Below are 6,623 nucleotides of genomic sequence, written 5' to 3'. Positions count from 1 at the left end.
TGCTGCTGTCAGCCCCTCCTGCAGGCGAATTTCCAGAGGACACCTCCCTGAAACATGCAGACAGCAGAGTTAGTGGTGGTGGCCTGCAGAGCCTGTGGTCACCAAGGGCTATGCAGGACCTGTGAACATGTCACTCCTCAGCATTTCCAGGAGCAGTGACCAGAAGACACACGAAAATCTGGATTAAGTGAGAACAAGCAAATTGTTTTTGAGTGGCAAGATGAAGCTGAAGGGCTGTATTCCCCCGCCTGGGAGATACTCAGCAACAGGGAATGTCAGCAGAAAATGAGGAAGAGATTCAGTATCGTAAGATTCTATTTCCCCCTCGTTTACTGCTCACTGCCAAGGGGTGGATTTCCAGCTCTGTCTCACTCGAAGACTCTTGGGGAGGGGGATGGGTGCTGGTCCAGGACTCCTCTGGGATCCCAGACCCGCATCCCTGCTCTCCCAGCTGGGGGCAGCGTGGCTGGGGGAGCAGTGCCATCCTGAGGATGCTCCCACCACTGGGAGGATGCTCTGCCATCCTGAGGATGCTCCCACCACTGGGAGGATGCTCTGCCATCCTGAGGATGCTCCCACCACTGGGAGGATGCTCCTGCACACCTGCTCCAATGCTGGGCTATCAGGCTCAGCTCTGTTGCCACCTTTCTCTTCACAGAGAAAAGCAAGGCACAATTCTTCCCAAAGATTTCTGAGATCCACATTCTCTGAACCTCAGAGAGAGGGAAAACGCAATTCTTATCGCTTGCTGTGCCTGTGTTTGTGCAAAAGTAGAATGCAATATGGAGATTGTTTATCCAAAGTGATGATGTTTTGTTTCCTTGGCCTATCGTGTGTGTGTGTGTGTGTGTGAGGACTGTTGGGTGACAGTCATGAGATTCAGAGCAGTTGTGTGCAGATTCAGTTTAGATTAAACATATATAGTATACTATAATAAAGTGATTAATTAGCCTTCTGATACCCAAGGAATCAGATGCATCATTCTCTCTCACCTCATTGGAGCCCCCTTTGATTTACAATAAAGCTCAGCCAAGCCCCAAAATTAATCCTTGCAGTCCACACTGGGCACACCAGCTCCTGGAGGGATGCACAACAACTGCTGCCACTGCAGGCATCTGCTGGTGCTCAGAAACTCAGGAAAGGTCATTGAAATCCACATTGAAATCAGTGGCTAACCCTTCCTTCCCATGGAAACCCCTCATCCAGCTTCTAGCTTCTTGCTCTTGAGAAGAGCTCCCAGGTGGGACCGTGTGCTGGTGTCCACCCAGCCAAGGTCCCTCCACACCATGGGCTGGGGTGTCACTGACATATTTTATGAAAAATCCTTTTGCTAAGACCTTTTCTCCTGAGAAGCTTCAGCTTCTCCATGTTTTGCTGCTTTGGAGAATTGTTTACCCAGCATGTGAAATTGTTTTTATTTGATGACCAATGACAGCCACCTGCGTCAAGGCTGTGAGCAGTCACAAGATTTTATCATCATTCCTTCCTTTCCTTTCAAGCCTTTTGATGAAATCCTTTCTCCTATTCTTTTAGTATAGTTTTAATATATCATTTTCTTTTAATATGATATATATAATAAAATAATAAATCAGCCTTCTGAAACATGGAGTCAAGATTCTCATCTCTTCCCTCATCTCTGTGAACACCACCACACTGGGGGGCTCCAGAGCATCCAGACCAAGGCTTGGACCTCGTTTCCTTCACCATATACTATTAATATATCATTTTCTTTTTATATAATATATATCATAATAAATCAGTCTTCTGAAACATGGAGTCAAGATTCTCATCTCTTCCCTCATCCTGGGACCCCTGCATACACCACAACACTGGGGGGCTCCAGAGCCTCCAGACCAAGGTCTGGACCTCATTGCCTTCACCAGGGTGAGATGATAGTGGACCAAAGGGTTTTCTGGGCACCAGCAAGAGGTGATGGAGGTGCAGGAAGGAGCTCGTTTAGGTGGGACACAGCCCTGCTCCATCTCCCTGATCTCTGCCCGGCTCCTGCTGCCCAAGCCTCTGGAGGAGACAGACAAGCTCAGTGATGGGGGCTGAAAACCAATCCACTGGCTGAGGTGGTGGCTTTCAATACTCCATTCATCCCTCCTGCAGCACCGAATAATGTCGCCTTTTGTGCCTCGGGCGCTCCCCTCTCTCCAGCAGGGCAGGGCTGACAGATGGCCCCGGCCCGGCCGAGCCCCGAGCGCGTCCTGCCCGCAGGGACCTTGTCATCGCCGGCCACTCTTGTGACAGAGCCAGCGCGTTCCTGCTGCCTCGCAGGGTGGCAGCGGGCATTAACCACTGCCGTGCTGTGCCACGGCTGACCCCCGAGAGGGAAAACCCAATTTTCCATCTCCATCTGTGCTTTTCCAGCTGCTTCTCGACCCGCATCCCCAATGCTCAAGATTCAGCTGAAAATTGAAGCTCCTTCCTTAAACCCGGCAGTGTTTGGACTCTTTCAGATTAAAATCTGATTTTAAGCCTTAATTAGTTGTTATGGCACTGTAGCAAAACCCAGCATCCCTTCTAACATCACTCAGAGCAGCTGTGGCTGCTCCATCCCTGGAAGTGCCCAAGGCCAGGTTGGATGGGGTTTGGAGAAACCTGGGATAGTGTAAGATGTCCTGCCCATGGCAGGAGGGTGGAATGGAATGAGCTTTAAGGTCCCTTCCAACCCAAAATTTTCTATAATTTTGTGATGATTCTATGATTTGAAGAGTTATGATTTAAAGAGCTTCTCAATGTGAGTTTATGGAAATCCCTTCACACCAAGGTTTTCAGGCTGTCAGGTGTCCTGTGAAGCCACCCCTCACCATAAACCTGCTGGAAAAGCAGCAAATCCTCCATCAGCCCCATGCTGCACAAGGGATGGTACCACTAGGGATGGAACAAAACCCACAGGGGAGGATCAGGGCTTTAACCTGGGGCACAGAAAATATCTCTGCTTTCACCCCAAATAACACAGCACAGCAAACACCCTGTGCCCAGCCAGCCCTCTGCCCTCAGTGAAAACCTCCTCCCACCTGTTAACAGGACCCCACAGGTCCTTTCATCCTTTTTTGTCCCCTTGGCCACAGCTGGAGTGAACCCTAATTCTCTGTTTATCACTTCTTCCACTTTTTGACTATTCAAACAACTTCAGGAGAAATCAGTTTTTCAGCTGCCACCGCCCTGCCAGATCATTATTTGTAATTACCACCCTGACCTAAAAAAAAAAAAAAAGCATCATAAATCCACATACCTGTTTGGTATTTTCTCTCCAGTATAAGGATGGGTGTATCAAATCCCAGAAATATCTGTCCTCTTTTGAAATAAACAAAGGAGCTGGCTAGTTAGCTATAAAATCTTCAAAAGTAACGACTGAAATTAATATTCCTGGTAAGATGGGATGGGGATAAGGTAGGATTTTTTTTTTTCTTTAGGTGAGATCTTGCTTAGTAAATTTAAAAAAAATTAAAAAGGGGGAAGAAAATGGATTTCATCCATCAACGGAACAGCTCCAGCCTGTCATCCCTTGGCAGTTCTGGGGCTGCTGCTGGGTTACAGCAGGATGGCAGCCCTGCAACCCATCCTGGGACAGATCATCCCCAAAGCAAAGCAGAAAGAGAAGGTGCAGGGAGAAGAGGAGGAGGAAGAAGCAGAAAGAGAGGGAAGAGCGCTAAGGAGACATGGCGGGGAGGGAATGGCTCGGGTTTCAGGGAGGCAGGCAGGGACACATCCTTAAATTGGGTGCTGGCAGAGCCTCAAGGGGAAGGAAGAAGCTTTTTCAGAGGATTTGGGCTTTTCAGCTCCTTCCCACCTCCCTCCTGGGCTGTGTGAGTGCCCACCTGGAGAGGAAGGCAGCAATAAGCGCCTGGCTGGGAATCCTCCTGTGCCTGAGCCAGCACTGGGGTGCAGCAGGAGGGGATGGCTCTGACTCCTTCCCCGCCTGGGCACCTGTTGCTTGGGCAAAACATGGTCTGTTCCTAGGCAAGAAATTACCTTTAGAGGTCTCTTTTCAGGGGATTTTTTCCTGTCTGACCATCCAAGGCATCTCTGCTGAGGACCTGACCTATCCCGGTGCTCTCAGCCTGTGGTGAGGGATGCCCTGTGGCTGGAAACCTTCCCCATCCACCTCCACCACCTTCTGCTCCACACACTCATGTTGTCTTCTTCTGCTCCTGACCATGGCATCTCTTCATTTTAAAGAGATTATTTAATTTTTTTATTTAATTTTATTTAATTTTTATTTAATTTTTTCATTTTAAAATTTTAATATTATTTTAAATTTTAAAAATAATTTTTAAATAATATAAAATTTAAAAGAATTTTAAATTTTATATCATTTTTAACTATTTAATTTTTTATTTTTAAAATTTAGAAATATTTTTTAAATAATAAAAATTAAAATAATTTAAAATAATTTAAAATTTTATATTTTTAAAAATTTGTATTTAATTTTTTATTTTAAAAATAATTGTGTATATTTAAGAATTTTTAACTATTGCAGCCTTTAAACCATTTTCACCATCATTGCAAGTAAAAGTCAGATAATGTGAAACTCACGGACCTCAGCAGCCTTGAAGACCCCAGAAAAGGAACCTCCAAACATACTGGATTTCCCAACATTATGAATTTTTAAATTCCCCAGCAATTTTCGGAGCCTGATGTGCTTTTGGCTTTGAGCAAATTGATTTTATGAGCCACAGGATTCCTGCCCTGGTTCTCACAGGGGGCAGAATTTGCCTTGTGGGTCTTGCTGCTGGATTTTTCACTTGCTCCTATGCAAAGCCCAGACATCTAAATGCCCTAAAAAGTCTGAGTTTTGTATTTTAGCTCTGCACAAAGCCAGCTCTGGCTGCAACTGTGGCCAACTGTTCCTTTATTGCAGGGATTCAGTAATTAGCAATTAGGCACTTTTATTTCCCAGTAGCAGCAAAGTTCTAATTAACCAGATCATGAGCACAAGTTTCAAAGGTGCCTTTTAAGTCTGTTTTGCTTAAACTTTGACAAACCCCACACAATTCTGGCTGTCTGCCAGGGCCCATGGACTGGGAATCATCAATCCACAGCCAGGTTTTGCAGACCAGGAGCAAAGTGTGGACATGAATAGGATGCTCTCCACCCCATCCAGGATTTCTGTGGGCATTGGGGCAGCATCTCAGCCTTTTTCCACGTTCCTGCGTGTGCTTTGAGCAGCTTGGCAGTGTCAGGCTGGGGGATTACGCTGCTCTGAGGAAAAGAAAACACAGCCAGCCTTATTCGAGGAGCAGCCACAACATAAGAAAGGCTAATTAGAAAATTCCACAGGACAGCAAGGCTGTTCTCTTGTGTGCCAGGGAGGAAAAAAAAAAAAAAAAAAAAAAGAGAAGCTCTTTTTGTGCTTTTCCTGATGGTCCTGCTGCCCAGTCAGACAAGGACACTCCAGCGATGCTCATGGGAGAGAAGCTTCTGGAGGACTCAGGGCCATCCCCACATCCACTCAGCAGCTGCCACGTGCCACCAGCAGCTTCCTATGGCAGTGGTGGCATCTCCAGCAGACCTCTCTTCTGGCAGCAGCCTGGCCATGGGTAGAAACTGGAGAAAATAAGTGGCCATGAAACTACAGAAAACACAAGGCCTCCAGAAAAAAAAAAAAAAAAAAAAAAAAAAAACACAAAAACCAAAACTCCAAAGTGATTTCCCTTTTCAATTAGTTGGGAAAATACAGAGAAAAGAGATGGACTCATTTGTCCAGGCTATACCATGGCCAGGAACGCGTTTGGGATGTAAAGAAGGGCCTGGTGCCATATGAAAAAGCCCTAAGCCGAAACAAAAGGCGTTTTCTTGCTGCCAGGAGGGAAACACAGGGCTGAGAACACCAGTTGCTGTTTCAAGCCATTAGCTGGTTCATAAAGAGCGACAGGATTCCCTTGCTGAGCTAAATCACTGGGTATTTAGGGGGCTCCTGCTGCTGCTTTCACTTTTGGGAGCACTGGCACCAAAAATGCTGCATTTACAGCAGGATGGAGCCTCCCCTCCTTCCTCTGCTGCTCCAGGACACAGCCAGGGATGGGACCCTGCACTGTGGGGTCCTGGCAGCTCCCAGACCCAAACCAGCCTGCGTCCTGCAGCCTTTGAAGAAGGAAAAGATGCAAATCTTTCTGTAAAAATACCATTTTGGTTCCCTGTCCTGACATCAAGCCCTGCCTTGATGGAGCTGTGCTCCTAGCACACCCCTGTGCTATTTGGGAACCACGAGCTAATTTTAAGGTGTTTTCTGGCAGTTTATAAGCACTGAAGGAAAAGCAGGGCTGAGAAAAGAGCATCTCTGGAAGCCCCTAGGGAGGATCAGCATCGCTCTGGCTGCAGCAAACTGAGCTCAGGGAGAGGTACCCATCCCCTCCTGGGACAAAATCACCTTTGTTCCTCCCTAATCTGTTCTGCTTCCTGCAGAAAGCACCTGGGGCAGGTGGGAAGGAGCAGCCCAAGGACACGGTGCTGACAGGAGGCTCTGCTCTCCAGAGGGAAGCAGCCCCAAGCCCTGGGCTCCAGCCTCCATCCAGGGCTGGGGAGGGCAGGAACAGATCACATCAGGGTGGCAAAGAGGGAGCTGGGTCCTCTCTGTCACCAAAGGCACTCAATGTGAACCATGAGCTTTAGGG

Source organism: Ammospiza caudacuta, chromosome 20, assembly GCF_027887145.1.
Source record: "Ammospiza caudacuta isolate bAmmCau1 chromosome 20, bAmmCau1.pri, whole genome shotgun sequence".
NCBI lineage: Eukaryota > Metazoa > Chordata > Aves > Passeriformes > Passerellidae > Ammospiza > Ammospiza caudacuta.
The sequence above is the reverse complement of the archived record's forward strand: the minus strand, read 5'-3'. Positions refer to the sequence as shown.